The sequence below is a fragment of the Pseudonaja textilis genome, chromosome 2, assembly GCF_049901715.1.
Source record: "Pseudonaja textilis isolate UNSWEBS1 chromosome 2, rPseTex1.2, whole genome shotgun sequence".
NCBI classification, from domain to species: Eukaryota; Metazoa; Chordata; class Lepidosauria; order Squamata; family Elapidae; genus Pseudonaja; species Pseudonaja textilis.
Window position 1 is genome coordinate 190,094,098 of NC_141991.1, and position 18,006 is coordinate 190,112,103.

General features: G+C 38.5%; 1 long non-coding RNA gene across 1 annotated transcript; it reads right to left on the reverse strand.

Moving 5' to 3' along the window:
* Positions 1 to 6,491: 6,491 nt before the first annotated feature.
* Positions 6,492 to 17,280, reverse strand: LOC148127289 (uncharacterized). Its single transcript, XR_015742170.1, has 4 exons — positions 17,190 to 17,280; positions 13,381 to 13,465; positions 7,871 to 8,084; positions 6,492 to 6,648 (listed from the first exon to the last, which is right to left on the reverse strand). It is a non-coding gene; the product is annotated as an uncharacterized LOC148127289 (long non-coding RNA).
* Positions 17,281 to 18,006: the final 726 nt, after the last annotated feature.

The window sequence follows — 18,006 nt, forward strand, 5'->3', positions numbered from 1 at the left end:
CTTTCCTGAGAATCCTATCCTTGTATTGTCTTTAGAATCTTAGTTACACACAGTCTGAATAATCTTCCCTTTTAAGACAGTAACAGAACTCAATCCTTAATGTTTCCGTATCTCTCTCACTATAACCACATTTTAACCGACCATTTTAAACACTGAAATAAACTGGCCGCAGTGATTTAAAAAGTAAGGGACACTGCTCTGCTCTGGAGAGAAGACTTCTCCTCAAACTAATCAATGTTATACCTTGTCGTAACATCTTTGCTTTAATTGACAACATGTTGAGTGACAGGATATTTCAAGTTTTCACTGAATTCAATAAAAACAGATAAGTTGAATAATGGATTAATTGGCTTTGGCTTATTCCACAATTGAATATTGTCCAGTGTGTGGCTTAATTGCATTCACACTCAAATGGTTGATGTCCAACTTCAACAGATAATGTGTATCGTCTCTGGCACATTGCATCCCACTCCTGTGCACTGGTTACCAGTACTTAGTAATATCATACTGCCCCACATTAGAAGATAACAAGCTTTAATTTAGCGATGGTCAAGGACGCTGAACAACAAGGCCCTCTCTATTCGTCAGGACAATGCACAGCCCATCATAAGACTGAAATCCCATAGGCCAGCTTGGAAAACAGCTATTCACTTAAAATCTATCCAGTTTAACTCCAAGAATGCCTGGAGAGAGGAATGGTCCAAAGTACTTTCTTGTGACCATTAGTGATCCTTTTACCAAATTATCTGGTTTTGACCACCTTCATTTTTTCTAGTCAAAATTGAACCAAATTATGTGTGATACTAGGAGTACCTCGACCTTGTATCAGTGGGGATGGAAAGACTCCCCTTGTTGTGATTGTGGTGCTGATATGCAAACTCTTAAACATATTGTGGAAGATTGTCCATGATGTGTATTCTCTTGTTCTCTAGAAGTTTTGCATGAAGCAGCAACCCCAGAGGCGTATTTAAGAACCTGGGTTGTTGAATTGGACATTCAGTTATGAGAACATACTCCCGTAGAAGTTTTGCTTAGAATGACATGGACTGTGTAAGCCGCTATACCTAGACAACCTTAAATAGAACACATCTGAATGCAAAGAAAGAATATAGTATGATAATGGAGTGGCTAAGCCCTTGTTTAATTATTTACTGCATTGATAAATTCATCTACAGCATAAAGAAAGACAGAAAGAAAGCCTGATGGTGCAGTGGTTAGAGCGCAGTACTGCAAGCTACTCCCTCTGCAATTTGGCAGATCGAATCCCACCAGGTTCAAGGTTGACTTGGCCTTCCATCCTTCCGAGGTGGGTAAAATGAGGACCCAAATTGTTGAGGGCAATATGCTGACTCTGTAAACCACTTTGAGAGGGCTGTAAAAGCACTATAAAGCGATATATAAGTCTAAGTGCTATTGCTATAAACAAATTTATCATATATTAATCGTATTTAAGAATCACCCAGCTCGCATAAAATAAAACTGTAAACATCAGAAAACAATGGTATCAAAACAAAGATTATCATGCCCACAGTCCTCTATAAGATAAAAAAGAAAAGAGAGAAAAAAAACAACCATTCTAAAAAAAAAGGAAGTTCTAAAAAAAATTAGTCAAATTTCCTGACTGACTTTTACAGGAATAAGGATGTTTATTTTTTTCAACTTTTACATAGTCTAGCCCTTTTCACAATTCTTAATTTATCTCTTCCCTCTACATTCTATTCAGTCGAAACATTGTCATTTGAAAATCAGATGTAGAAATCATTCTACCAAACCTTCTTGTGCCATTTATAGATTTGCAGCCAAAGTAACTTTCCCAGACTGTCAGTATCATTAATGATTTACAAAAGGAATGGACTAGTTTAGTGAATTGTGACAAAGCAGTTTTTATGTTCCTACTATGTTCCCAATACACCTTTGAAGTAAGTAGAAAATAGCAATTCAGACATTATTTCAACTGTACAATATGTGTATATGTGGGTAATTTGTAAATGAGAGGTGGGATGATACAAGACATCTCAATTTGAGAAAATACTTAATTTTGAAAAAAAAATTAAATATTTCTTTATGCAGTGATTCAAATACAGCTAATGAATTTTCATCTCCTCTGAATGGTGTCACATCAAGATCATGAAAAAGAGATGTACAATAATACATGGAAAATAGAAGCACGTAATTCAGCCAATGTTATTATGTAATACCAAGCAATGTTTCTGTGACTTCATAGAAGAATTTATGTTAGTAGATCCAAAAATGGAGATGATAATATGTCTTTTTTAAAATCAAGAATATGCTATTGTCCCTTTTACCATTCCCAGAGCACTAAAGTGTTTGTTAAAGTCATTTTTTAAAAGTGGTTTTCACTTGGGTCTAAAACAGCTCTCCAAAGTGGTCAGTATTAACCGTCAATCATCCACGACTGATGATGATGATGATGATGGTTGGTCACACAGCTATTTGCTTAGACTGGATTTTTTTCCACCTTCCTTTCAAGGATCTGGGACAGACAGAGGTTATTGTTTAATAATATTAAAGGTATTATCAGAGAATGTAAGTTGTTCCGAGTAAAATTGCCTCTTGCAATGGACTGGTAATGATTTTGTCAATGCCAATAGTGTTCAAGTGGTGCTCCAGATGTTCTTTTTATGGCTGGTGGCATAACATCTGCTTATTCCTGGTCCTTGGGAACAACTCAATAGATGGATAGAATAGAATAGAACAGAGCAGAACAGAACAGAACAGAATAGAACAGAATAGAATAGAATTCTTTATTGACCAAGTGTGATTAGACACACAAGGAATTTGTCTCAGGTGCATAAGCTCTCAGTGTACCTATAAATGCCAAATCTAATTCAAACATCTGGCTAGCTGTGCGAGCAACACCCTAGCATCGAGCCATTGGATAATTCCATGGATCCTTTAGGCCAATGTTGGGGACCGGTCCAGGACTGACAATGGTCCAGGATTGACCATTTTGGAGAACTCTGCTCTTAGACCAGAGGTGATATTCAGCAGGTTCTGACCAGTTCTGGAGAACCGGTAGCGGACATTTTGAGTAGTTCAGAGAACCAGCAAATACCACCTCTGACTGGAGACTTTACAGTATCCTTTCCCACCAAGCCACGCCCACAGAACCGGTAGTAAGAAAATTTTAATCCCACCACTATCTTAGACCCGACTTGAACGCCGCTTTTTAAAAATGACTTTTAACACACTTCTTTTTAGAAAGAGATGACGTAAAAGGCAGCAAAACACTGGCAACATTCATTCCGTAGTCTTCCTGGTCCCATTGTGTGCCTACCCAGCCCCAATAGTTCCTTCTCTATAAATGTTTGTCATGTAGATGTCAGGAAATGCATGACTGCACTCAAGCCTATTGGTGGGTTCCAATTTTTATTATTCATGGTTGTATGCAGGCATTCCAGGCGTGCCCTTTTGAACCATGACTCAAATAAACTAGCCATGGACCAAAGACAGAGGAGGAAGGAAGGAAGGAAGGAAGCGGGGGTGGGGGAGTAAAATGCGTGGCAAAGGAATGATGCAATAACATGCCTCCTCAAGAGGCCACATTCTTTTGTGGGCCTTTGTATTGTTTTTAGTGTGATGTCGAGTGTTAACCATGCCATGCTGGGGAAGGTTAGCGATGCTAATTTCCAAGCACATGCTGCAAATATGAAATACCGTATTATTCACCACACAAAAAGGCAAACACGTTCCTCGGTTACTTGTCCGATCCTAATATTATCTAATTCTTTCCTCTCCCTTTGCTCTCCCTTGAAAAGTGATTTACCCATCAGGAAGAAGATATGAAAACTCTAAAATAATGTTGGGGTGTGTATTAGGGATGAAGCAAAGTACAGTCCCCCCACAAGCCTGGTTGCCCTACCCAATCTGGACAAAGTCCAAGAAATGTCTAACTGTGTTGCTTCAGAAGCCAAAGACCCGGTAACACAATTACTATTGATCTGCAGGAGATGAACGTGTGACTGGGCTGTTAATCAGTAAACAAGTAGAATGCAAAGATAGGATAAAATGCCGTCTAAGGTTTTAAAGCATTCACATGGCTCAAGAAATTTCAAAATTCCCGAATGAGAAGGTGATTTGCAGTTCAGAGGTTTAGTTTGATCCAGTATTCTACCATAATAAATGTGAGTAATGTCTACCTTTGCTGTGTCTTCATTTCTTTGCTCCTTTTTGCTTCCTCGGTGTTGTCGGTGCGAAGTTTTCTAGTAGAACCAATTTCTTCAAATCATTGGAAGGGGATTCTGGAGGGCTGAATTCTTTTATGGGATACGTGCTTATACAAAATTGTTCGCTAACATGCAGCCTCTGATCACACTTCTTTGGACTTTGGGCCAAAAAAGCATGACTTGCATTGCTGCAGAAAATTTTTTGTACTTGTTTGGCCACTGTGTGACATAGAACAACAGGTTTAGCAAAACTCTTTAAGTTCTTCTGCCTGGTCATAGGTTTTCCAAAGAATCTTATGGATGTTAAGAATAGTAAGAAGGTGGAGCATGGCTGTGATGAAGTAGCTTCCTTTGCATGTTACAAACATGATGTAGAACTAGAAGATAGATTCCTGGCACAATGAAATAGCCCGTTTGTACCAACAGGAAGCCCAAGAAAAGTTACCAATGTTCTGTGCATTAATGGAACTGATTTTTCCCCTTTGCATTGAAGCAGCTTTCTGACTTTGCCATTCTCCTGAAGACTGAAGGAGAACCAAGAGAAGAAAGGCAAGCGAAAGCCTAAGATTAGATTTCGGTTTAAGGATTCAAATAAGAATTGCACTTGACTATCATGGACTCGGAATATTAGAGGGTTCGGGCCTCTCTGGATGAATGACCTCCGTTGGGTTGAAGTTTAGGTTTATCTGAGCCCACTATCTCCACTCCTACCTCGTTACTAGAACAAATGACTCTTTCCTTTGGCTCTTGGTGAAGCTGCTATCACTGCACAGAAAACTAGAATGGCAACTCTTAATTATGATTTCTCACTAAAAACGAAGACTTGTGTCTCATGGCTCTCTTTCATTAGTAACAGCTCTGCTTCTTGACTTGACTTGTTAAAGTCCCCTAATGTCACCATAAATAGAAAAGACTTTTATTGCATTGTTGCAAGTAACAGGTTTGGCAGCATTTCCCAGCCAGTAGCTAATCATTAAACCCACTGGCATCATCCTCTTTTTACAGAAGTGACATTATTCCTGAGATGTTTTTCCATGGAAATGAATTAGAACAATTGCAGTTTAAATGTGTGAATGAGGATGCTCATACCCAGCCCTCATTCTTCCTAAATTCTAGAAGGGAAATTCTTCAAGACCTGAATACAGAGGTTTGGCTTTGATTTATGCACCCAGTGATGGATGGAAGCCCCTCTCTTTAGAAAAAGTGACATTTTAGTTTGAAAGATTGATTTGAGAAGAGTGCCAGAACAAATCTGAAAAATACTTTGAAGAAAACCAATTCAGACAAAATTGAATTGGTCAGGTGTGTTTATGTGCAAAGGAAACTGGACAAAAGAGCACCATCAGATGTAATGGGGGTGTCTGTGGAAGGGGATGACCATTGCTAAAATAATCCCTAGTATCTCTAAGGACAATATACACTTAGTTGTATGCAGCTTCTTCATGGCTAACTATCAAATGTTGGGATTCAGTTAGAAAAAGAACAGAAGGTGAAGAAAAGGATGGAACATCCACACATTTTACTCCAGCAATGAGTAAATATAAAAAGATCTGCCCTCACAGATTAGTTCCAATTTCATCATAGTATTTGAATCAGGCATTGTGTGAGAAGCTGCCCTTACACTGAGGCCATCCATGACCTTCCTAGAAGCAACATCAAAACAAATACACTGTAACAGTGGATGCACTGATCCACAACAGAAACAAGGATTATTTATACAAGGAAGGTAGTTTCATATCCAAGGGGAATGAAGAGTCCTTTCCTTTCCTGCTTGGGGGATATGAGGATTTCAGGCATAGAGTCCCTGGTACCCCAAAGACAATAATCCCCCTCCAAAAGAATGATCTCATGCAAATAGGCAAGTCAATGTCCATGTTCATTATAAGGGGAGAAGATTTCAAAATTGAATTAGGTACTTTTCTAGGGAAGCAGGCTCAATGACGTTTCAGCGACTAAATCAGATTCTTAGAATAGCAACTTAATTTATAGGTTCAAGCTCTCCAACATTTCTATAGGATTAAAAGCTGAAGGCCTCACTTCTCTCCCTCCCTCCCTTCCCATCCATCCATCCATCCATCCATCCATCCATTTTTGCTGTTCCCAAGCCCAAGTTAACCAGGCATTCAAGGAGCTTCTATCTGATGGGACATATCTCAAGTGCTGAGCCATGATCAAGCCATCAGGTCCACACATCTAACCTGTAATTGAATTTGGATTCCTTACTCTGATCTGAAAAGTCCTGAAAAGTGGAGTCAGCAGGTCACAGGATCCCTATGAAAAAAAAAGCAACTGAGATACACCAAGGTTTCAGCAGAGATATTGAGGTTTATTAAGATCTCCCTTCGTTGTCAAAGTTCTTGGGAAAAAGTGGGTTCTGCCAACTCTTTTAAAAGCTGATTTTGTTTCTCCGTTATTTGCACAGCCTGACATTCATTTTCTTTCACAGGGCTCTTGAGATTACCTTTGACAGAGTGAAGAGAAAAGTGGGAGAAAAGAACATCAAAAGATTAATATTGCTGTTGTTTTAAAATACCCAACTTCTACTTGTAGAAAAGAAAGAAAAGAAAATGGTGTAGAGAATAAAAATAATGAAAAAACAGCTTAAGGGAGCTGTGAGTGCATGATTTATTCTATAGCACAACGTACCAAGAAAAAAAATTTCTGTCACTCCCAAAGAATTTCCAGGGTATGCCAAAAGATTACAATAGAACAATGGTTACCCGGGAGCTTGTTTCTCTAATCCACAAAAAAAAAAAAAGAAATGAGGGTTTTAGCCTTCCTCTTATCCCATAGGAAGAAGAAAATAAGCAAAATGAGATGAACTTTTCAAATACATTGACTGCCATTTCAGTATGGGTTTTTTTCATGGCACAATTGAGGGAGCCCCAACTTTCTCCTGCGCTTCAGGGTACCAATATTCAGGACCCTGTTTTCTGAGCAGGAAATGCCAAAGGATCTCTGAAAACTTCTGAAAACTATTTAGGCTAAAAATTAAATAGACAAGAGAAATAATCGTTATTCATTGTACTGTATCTTAGATGTTCCTAGGATAACACCCCTGAATAAGGATGTTTTTTTTAAATCTGTTTTTATCCAGAAGGTCCCAAAGTATCAGTATTATTAATGACAGATAAAGCAGGACATTTGGCTTGTTAGTTCTTTCCCTAATTGGAGCAGCACTGCAAAGCTTTTTTGGATTAGACCCCCTCATTGAAACTTTTGAAGGTTATCCTGCAAGGCCAGGCCTGATAATGACTAAGGATTATGACAATTAATATAATAAACAGGTAAAGTACAGAGAGCTGTTGAGTTTCTTCTTATGAATGTCCAGGCTGATGACAAAACACAGACTCTCGGACTGGAATTGTTGAGTAATAGCCCATTAATTCTAGAAGTTATTTGAAACCATTGAAAGAGAGGATACATAAAATTGAACCCACGTTGAATCACTCCAATAAAAGAAAAGCAGACTCATAATGTGAAGAAATGTGAACAATCTTAAATGTGAAGGACTGCATGCCAAAACCGACCAGTCCACATTTTCAGATTTAGTTTAGATGCATGATGGGATTTTGATTCCTTGAATTCACAGTAAGCATGGGTTGAATTTGGATTGAAGTTAGGAGCTGTAGCTCTACCACAACTGTAAAACAACATGATGGGGAAATCCAGTTTGTAGATACCTCAAGGTTTTTGTACTGGATAATTTAGTAAAAAATTATAAATTATCTCCCAAAAGTGTTTTTTCAAGAGGCAACTGGACTTTCTGTTTTTTGAAGACATTTCACTTCTTATCTAAGAAGCTTCTTCAGCTCCGGCTGGATGGTAGAGAATCATCGTCATTTCACTGATGTGGTTCTTCAGTCAGAGCTGACTTTCACAGATATGGAGCCATCACTGAAAAGAAAAGAAAAATCCTGCTAGTATGTATTCATTTAATGTTTCTTGGCCAGTCCTTTGAGGTTTATCCCAAAGCTCATCAAAGCTCATATTAATCTATGCGGCTCTGCATCAAAACTGTTCCCAAATCATTTAAGGTTACAGTTCAGAATGAGAACTTTACATTCAACCTGAAAACAAATAACTAGAACTGGTGATCCAAGCATGGTTCAAACATCTAATTGATCATCCAGAATCCTGAAAATCGCATTCTATGCCAGCTAAAGAAAGCACTATAATTTAATAGAAGGACATAGAGACATTTTTACAACCTCCCCTGCCCTAAGTTTTTTCCATTGTACATTTGATGAACGTGACAGTTTCCCAGACTGAGGCCATTTCTTTCCTATTTGGCAAAGTAGGAATGGGAGACGACTTTGGATAACTTTCAAGATTATTTTTTTATTCTCCTTCGTCTTGGTCTCCAGCTCTGGTGAGACTGCGACTTCCAGAATTCTCAATGCAGCTGGAAGATAGCAATAGCAAAAGAGCTTAGATTTATATGCTGCTGCACAGGGCTTTATAGCCCCGTCTAAGTGGATATGAGGCAAAGGAAAATGATAGTAGATATTTTGAGTGCAGCGTTGCTTGGTTAACATACAGCTGATTGATTAGACTGAGACTCAATCCCCATTTTGAAAACCGTGGGAGAGATTCAACAGCTTTACCTACGTAGTGCAGAAAGCAACACCGATTGCTATGGGAAGAAAAACATGCATCAGTTCAACCAATCAGGTTCACTTTGCTTGTCACAAAAGATGAACACATGACTTTGGGGGCACAGCAATGGTAACAAACATGAATCTGCATTTTGATCACAAGACATGGGGATGCTACAAAAGTCTTAAACTATGAATTATAAATCAAATAAACCATGTTTTTCAGTATTGTTGTAACTTCAAATGGTCACTTAAACAAACTGCTGTAAGTCAAGGATTACCTGTAAAAGGGTTTCCTGTCTTTCTGAACTCAGTTTTTTTTGCCATATAATGTCTTCTTAGAATAGAGGGCAGAAGAAATAAAACGTCTGCATTTCTTTCCCTTCTATGCCTAAAGAAAAGAGGCAGGTTGCTTTTCTAAGATTACAACATCTGGGGAATTGGTCAAAAGGTTGTCAGATAATAGATCAGTCTGAAAATAATATAAAACTAACCGTCTTTAGCTTTGTATGCAATCATTGATTCTATAGTCACAATGAATTCAAACTGGAGGAAAATATAGGTTCTGTTAGCTTTTTCTCCCCATTTTCATCGTAGGTTCAGATTAAGAGTACAAATGGATAAGTCTATCAGCTTTGCTTTTGCAAAAATTTCTTATTTCAATGTGATGAAATCTTTTCAGACCCTCTGCTTACTGATTTGGCAAAAACATGCAATAATATCTGTAATTTATGTTATACAAGATGCCTCCTTTACTCCTTTTCTCAATGTTTGCATTTTTGCAAATTTCCGAGAGATAAAAATAGAAGGTGGTATAATTACTTGTAATATAGGCATTTAAAAAAAAATTTTTTAAAAAAACAATGGGCTGTATTGCAACATTCTTGTAAATATAAATATTGGCACGCACATGCATTGCAGGCTGTTTGGTATGAAAATGATATTTCTGCTTAAAATTTCATCTGTATTATCTGTTCCAGTTTATGCAGGCAGTCCTTGACTTTCAAGCACAATTGACCCCAAAATTTAGGTTACTAAGCAAGACATTTGTGAAATGAGTTTTGCTCCAACAGTCACTAAAACAAACTGTTGTAAGTTGAGGACTACCTGTAGTTCATGGTGATGACCTTTTAAACATATAAGGTAAACCTATTTCTCCTAGAATGTATCATATTGAGAGGTAGATGTGTAACTACCAAGAAATGCACATTTCTTCTTTCTTCAATGAATGTAACCGTTATTGCTGTCAACTTTATTAATAATTTGATGCTTAATTAAAAAGGACTTTCTGTCAGAATCACCATTATCATCTTTTGTAGCAGTGCTTATAGAATATTCTGCAAAGTGCAAATAAATTATCGCTATATGGTGAATCTTCAAAATAATTCTTGTATGTGTCTATGGAACTGCCATTGATTGGCACTGAAAAAACCCTGAATGCTACATTATTATGGAAACTTGGAGAATTTTTTTAAAAATATATTTGAGTCAACAGATAGACAAAGAAAATCCAGACCTTTGATGACCCCTGGTGAATAAATTTAGCACTGCATTGAGATAACAGCTTTAAAATGCTTTTCACAATGAAATCCTGTACATTCTCTAAGTCATATAACAAAGAGAATGTTTTAAAAAATATTATGGATGCTTATACACTTTTCAATGTTTAGTCTATGATTACTGGTTATAGAGGTAATCTTTTTAGAGATAACAATAGCTCTTCAGATAATAAAACTACAGAGACTATTTCAATGTAGATTTGAAAGGTTTATTACAGAGAAAAAGCAACTTATGTAATAACTCCCAATTGCTAAAGAGCACGATGTTTTGTATCTGGAATTCTTCAAGTATTATTCTGTGGAAAATGTCTTTATTTAAACCAAACCTCTATGTGTGAGAGTAATTTCACAGAGAAGCATTTTAGCAAACTGATATTTTTAAAATGCAGCACACACAACACACTAAAAATATATCTGTGTGACATTTATCTGATATAAAAAATAATTTGACAGTGGAAAATATGATTATCACCCCTTTCATTTTTTAAAGGTGAATGAGCAAAATATTGCTGTGCACCAGCATGTCAGGATGAAAATCGTCAGCTGTAAGTCAGATTGGTGCAAGGAAGTAACCTTTAGGTTTCTAGAAAACATAAATTGTATACATAGTCAGGTAGCCTTATGGATCATGACAGGGAAGTGGCCCCACTGTCCCACTCCTCTCTGTGGACCAAACTGTCCTGCCTCACAGAGTCTCCCAAACCAGAAACTTAGAAGTAATCCCAGAGCAGAGGTGGAGAACAATTTTGCAATCTTCTGCGGCTGCATCCAGAAGATTCAGATCTGTAATTGAACGATTGATTAATTATATGCCATCAAGTCATTGTCAGCTCTTATCGACTGTACTGATGTTCTCTGTGTTCTTTTCCAAGGAACAGATGCTTTAGATCAGAGGTGGGGAATGTATGGAAAGATAAACCCTTTGGAGGTGGGTGTTCTTCAGGACAGCCTTGATTTCTGATGATCACATGGAGAAGTCTCTGCAGTTTTCTTTGCAAAATTTTTTGGAAGTGGCTTGCCATTGCTTTCTTCCTGGGGCTGAAAGAGTAATTGGCCCTAAGTCACTGAACCAGCTTTGCCAAGGATGGACTAGAATTCAGTCTACCCCTCTTCCCCCTTCTTTAATTCAGCACTAAGTACATATGCACATATGTATACATTATTTTTTGTGCTAGCAAGTCATTTTTTATTCCTGGAGATAACATAAATAGATTTTCTCCATGATGATATGTTCCTAACCTGGTCCTTCCATTTTCTGTGCATTTATTACCACTTTTATTGAATTCATCCATCTTGCAGCTGGTCATCTTCTTCCCTTTCCTCCCTCTTTTCCCAGCGTTAGTGCCTTCTCAAAAAAGCTAGGTCTAATGTATCCAAAGTAGGATAATTTGAGCCTCTCTATTTATGCCTCAAAGGAGAACTCTGGGTTGAATTGTTCAGTGATCCAGCAGCTTATTTTCTTGACTGTCTGGCCTGTTTTCTGGAGTTTTCTCTAACCAAAATTCAAGGCACCAATATTCTTCCCAGCCTGCTTCTTCAAAATCCAACTCCTATAGAGTGTCATGGGCAGATCACACAACCATCACAGATAATGATTTTAGCAATGGAATTTGATACTGCCCACCAAGAGCACTAAACAAGTTGTGGCAACTTGAAGAGATCCACCTTGAAGAGATCCACCTATATAGTGAATATTTCAATAATGTTTAAAAAAAAATGCTCTGGAGTCTTCAGGTCACTCTTCATGTCATGACTGAGGCTTTAGACTTGTCTACAACTGTGTTAGGCATTGACACATATCTACATTGTGAAGGAGTTGATGGTTAAATGTAGGTTGCAGACATTTGTCGATGGGCTGATGCGCATACCTCCCAAATCTCAACTGATTTGTTGTGTGGATATGCGCATCCTGCATGTTGATGGATTGATCTGACTTCCTGTTGGGAGGCAAGTAGAAGGCAAGCCATATTCAAACAACAAAATGGAGCAGCTAGAGCAGAGACCTCAAATGAAGTATAAATGCAACTGCTATGCAACCATCTGTAAAGGAAAGATGTATAAGTTCCCTGACATGCAGTGATGCAGAAGTCTAAATCATGTCTTCACCTGAGCCTGACAATTCCCTACAGTAAGTCAACATCTTTGAGCCACGGTGATGCAGTGGTTAGAGTGCAGTACTGCAGGCTACTTCTGCTGACTGTCAGTTGCCTACAATTTGGCAGTTCAAATCCCACCAGGTTCAAGGTTGACTCAGCCTTCCATCCTTCCGAGATCAGTAAAATGAGGACCAGGGGTGGGATTCTATCAGTTCACACCTATTTTCTAGAACCGGTTGTTAACATTCTAAGCAGTTTGGAGAACCGGTTGGTAGAAGAAATTACTGGCCTAATCCTGTAAGGAAGGCAGGAAGGAAACATTCTGGTGTTGCTTACAGAAACTGCCTCTCCGTTAACCCTTTTTACATTCTTGGCAGGACTAGACTTTCTGTCTCAGGAACGTCTCTGGAGTTTTTTTCCACTCCTTTGCTGGTACTTTGGTTGTGTGGAGTGACCATTCAAAGTTACAATGGCACTGAAAAAAGTGACTTATGACCATTTTTCACACTTAGGACTGTTGCAGCATCCCCACAGTCATGAGAGGCCAGGGGAGGAGATGCGTGCCTCGGTGTGAGTGATATGGAGTTGGCCACACCCAGCCAATAACATGACCACCAAGCCATGTCCACCCAGTCACATGACCACCAAGCCGTGCCTACCCCTAAGCCATGCCCACAGGACAGGTTGTTAAAAATTTGAATCCCACCCCTGATGAGGACCCAGATTGTTGGGGATAATAGGCTGACTCTGTAAACCACTTAGAGAGGCCTGTAAAGCACTAAGAAGTGGTATATAAGTCTAAGTGCTATTGCTATCTCCCATACTGTAGATTTTACAGTTGGTGGGGAGAACTGAGGCTTCCTACAGCCAGAGGCAACGTGGCCTGATAGTCACCCCTTTATGAATCATAAAAGGTGGGCATAATACAATCATTCTTTACCTGGCTCATTCCAGATATGTTCAGACTGCACCTCCCAGAGTTCCTGCCCAATTACGCCCTGCTGGCTACCTTCACATCAGCACATCTGGAAGGGACAATATGGGAAAGACTGTCATAAAATGCCAAGAGAAGGAATGGAAGATTAAACAGCAGATGAGATAACCGACAGGATAATTACACAGCATTAAAGCTTCAGATTTATTTTTAAGACATTTAAGCTCTTTTTAGAAAGGGCCTTGCTAAGTTTTGTGAAACCAAAAAGAAGAAGAAGTCCTTGATGCTGAAGGAAATGCAGGAAGAAAGGTGAATATCAAAATACCCTGCTGATTCCAAGTGTAGGAATGGAGGATTTCAGGGGACAGGGGAAGAAAAACGTTTAGGCATCTTAATGCATATTAAATTGATGCTGGCAGAGGAGAGGGAGATACTGTAATATACAGCAACTCATTTTCCTGCATTTGTGTTGCATTTACCAGAAACACAGACACATCCCCAAATGTGTAAGTTGTACATTGCTGGAAACCTTTGAAAGTAGACTTTAAGTTGGAGGAAAGCTTTCAACTCAGATGCACAAAGGCTCATTATTTATGCAAGATTTAGATATATTCATTTGCATTCTGAAATAAAGGAATACTGCATAAAGGAAGCAGACTTTTCTTGGGAGAGTCCTGCTGTCAAGCAGAGTGTCAACCTTGAAGCTGACCTGACCAAAGCCAATGTTGACAGCTTCAGAGTTGGAGCTGAGGATCAGGGAAGGGCATTTGAGACAGCTGGGGTCCCATAGCCAAACCAAAATACTTTCTCTTGGGAACCAAGGACATTCTCACACCTGGTCGGACGAAGGCAGAGTGATGTCACCAGGCAACCAGACCGGGCCATGATTGGATCATGTGACTGATTGCTTTGAGAAAGTGACAAACTTTAATCAGGTGAAAACTGCGGGAGCCTTCAGAGTTGGTTTTCACCAGATGTGTGCCAATATGATAAATCCAATAAAGCTATTCTTTGTGGAATCTGCCAGCCTCGGAGTTTTGCTTTCTAGGGGTCTATTACTTGGAACCCTGACTCAATGCTCTATAGAGAGCCATCAGTGGCAAAGTTGTAACCCTCTAAATCAAAGGTGTTCAACCACAGCAACTTAAAGAATCTATGGACTTCAACACCCAAAATTCCCCAGCCAGCATGAATGGCTGGGGAATACTGGGAGTTGAAATCCACATGTTACCAAGACTGAACACCTCAAGAGAGAGCCTTTCTGAATTGCAGCCTTGAGACCATGAGGTGCTCTCTATAGATGTTTTCATTATAACAGAATAGAATAGAATAGAATAGAATAGAATAGAATAGAATAGAATAGAATTCTTTATTGGCCAAGTGTGATTGGACACCCAAGAAATTTGTCCTGGTGCAAATGCTCTCAGTATACATAAAAGAAAAGATACATTCGTCAAGAATCAAGAATCATAATATACAACACTTGATTGTTATAGGGTACAATCAGCAATCAAATCATACTAGGAAACAGTCAATATAAATCGTAAGTGGGAGGGGTGATAAGGAGTATCATTGGTAATAAGGAGTGATGAGAAGATTAACAGTAATAGTAGTGCAGACTTTGTTATAGATGAACAGTGTTGAGGGAATTACTTGTTTAGCAGAGTGATGGCTTTCGGGGGAAAACTGTTCTTGTATCTAGTTGTTTTGGTGTGCAGTGCTCTATAGCGTCGTTTTGAGGGAAGAAATTGAAACAGTTTATGTCCGGAATGTGAGGGGGTCTGTAAATATTTCCACAGCCCTCTTTTTGACTCGTGCAGTATACAGGTCCTCGATTGAAGGCAGGTGGGTAGTAATTGTTTTTCTGCAGTCCTAATTATCCTCTGAAGTCTGTGTCTGTCCTGTTGGGTTGCAGAACCAAATCAGACAATTATAGAGGTGCAGATAACAGACTCAATAATTCCCCTGTAGAACTGGATCAGCAGCTCCTTGGTCAGTTTGAGCTTTCTGAGTTGGCGCAGAAAGAACATTCTTTGTTGTGCTTTTTTGATGATGTTTTTGATGTTAGGTGTCCATTTTAGGTCATGTGATATAGTAGAACCTAGAAATTTGAAAGTCTCCACTGTTGATACTGTGTTGTCTAGTATTGTAAGAGGTGGTAGTATGGGAGGGTTTATTCTAAAGTCCACCACCATTTCTATGGTTTTGAGTGTGTTCAGTTCCAGATTGTTCCAGTTACACCATGAGGCAAGTTGTATAACCTCCTGTCTGTATGCAGATTCGTCGTTGTCTCGAATGAGACGAATCACTGTTGTGTCATCAGTATTTTAACAGATGGATCGTTTGAGATGCAGTCATTGGTATATAGGGAGAAGAGAAGTGGAGAAAGCACACAGCCTTGATTCTTCCAAATGATTGTTTATATCTACATATATAAACATATTTATAGACAAATATATATACACAAATTGAATGCACATGAGAATGTCTGCTTAGGCTACATTCTATCTGTATTCATGGAACACACAAATAAGATTTATGTACATAGGAAATTGTATAAGTGGTGTGTAGGATTCATAACTGTGCTTAATGCTTCTGAATGGTCGTTGAGTGTCAGTGTCTCTACATCTTTTTCACGGGGGAAATATATTTTAAAGTTGATGGTTCATGAGCTCCCTCATTCTTTCTGCAGGCTCCCTCAAGAATTGTTTCTTCTCTCCAACCCATCAGGTGATTGCTAGCAAAAGATTGGAAGAATATGTCTTGCCTTGCATTCTACCAATAATTACAATTTTGTAAATGTTTCATTCAGTATCTATGTAGAACAGGGAAATGGAGGACCGAGGATGTCCCAGGGCAATATTCAGATCAAAGGAAAGCAAACCATGGTTTTTACTGTGTGAAGAATTTTCATCAAAAATAAAATGTGCCAGCTAACTATTGGGGATGATGGGGAACTGGTTAGTCTTATAAGTAGGCTCTCAAAAGCACCTCTGTAACACTTCAGAAATGAAGTGTCAGAACCAACTTTGAAGTCATTTATGAGTTTCTTGTTCCTTTTCTTACATACTCTTCTGAAAAAGTTTGGGCTAGAACAGCGGTCTCCAACCTGGCTGAGGGAACTCTGGGAGTTGAAGTCAACAAGTCTTAAACTTGCCAAGGTTGGAGACCCCTGGGCTAGAATGCAATGAACGTGTTTTCAAATCACTTCTGTTGCTCATTATAATTTATGACTGCCTTTACAAACCAGCTTCCTTGCGCTATCAAGAGGAAATTGAACTGAGGACTAGATGGATGCTATGAGATTCTGATCATCATAAGACCTTGGTTGCCTGAGATGAAGAACAAGATGGGGTCTCTCTATCTTCAACCCATTTCAAATTCAGTATCTGTGATCTTCCATGTTGGCAGTCATCCCACTCTGCTTCGTGGTAGGGCTGGAACTGCGTAGGAAAACATCAACTCAAGTGTTCACAAAGAAATTATGAAGGCTGTCATTCAAAGGAACATGAAAAAGCAGAGATGCAGAGACAGGGATGGTTGTATGGATAACACAATTTTTGCTCTGGCATTTTTCTCTCCCATTTGAAACATCACAACAGTGTTTTATTTTCACTTCTGATTCAGGAACATTCATTTGGGAGTTGGAACATTTTGTATTGTCAGCAGGACGACTTGTTCCCCATTCTGTTCCCAAAGCCAGAGGTTCTGCATGACTTATTCATCTTGATACAGGATGGACTGTGCTTGCTTTGGTGGTCGAGATCCTGTGCTGAATATTTGGGAATTGTGCACCCCTGGATAGTTTTACTTACCAATCTTTGTTTTCAGGAGAATGTTGTGTATCCTACAAAGATAAAAATAACTACAACAAGGATGTATTGTATAAACCTTGGAAAAGCCTGTAAAAACAGTAGAAAGAAATCAATTAGAGTCACCATGGAAACAACTAACAATGTTGCATGCTAGAAGGACTGAAAAATAAAGGAAACCAGCAAAACAAAACCTGCATATATTTGGTTAATATTAAACAAATGAGGTAGAATTCTTATTCAAGACATTTATTTTCTAAAAAAAAACAACTAAATTAAAATAATATGACTGTTATTTTAAATAAATGTTTCCAGAATAAAGATGACTTTAGGAAAAAACTGTAGTTTATAGAGCTTTACCCCATGTTATTCCAATTTATTAAATCTTCTTTTTAAAAAGATTACAATAATATGATAGATACCAAATCTCTACCATTTTAGATACTTTGGTATCTAGCATGTTTGATACCGAGCCTTAAGATAAGTGTAAATCAGTAGTGATGCATAGTTAAACTTTATTTAAAACATTTTATTTTTTTAAAAAAATCTTAAAATAAGGCTCTTGACCAATTAAGTTATATGTATAACATATTTATGAATATATATGTATGTATGTGTGTGTGTATGCATGTGTATATGTGCGTGTGAGTGCGTCTATGCATATATATGTATGTCTACGTATATCTATATGTGTGTGTGCATGTGCGTGCATGCATGTGTGTGTGTATGTGTGTGTATAGAGAGAGGAAGGCTTGGACGAGGGCTCTGCATCAGAGGCAGAGATGGGGCCAGGGCAGGCTGACAGTCATCAGCTGCCTTC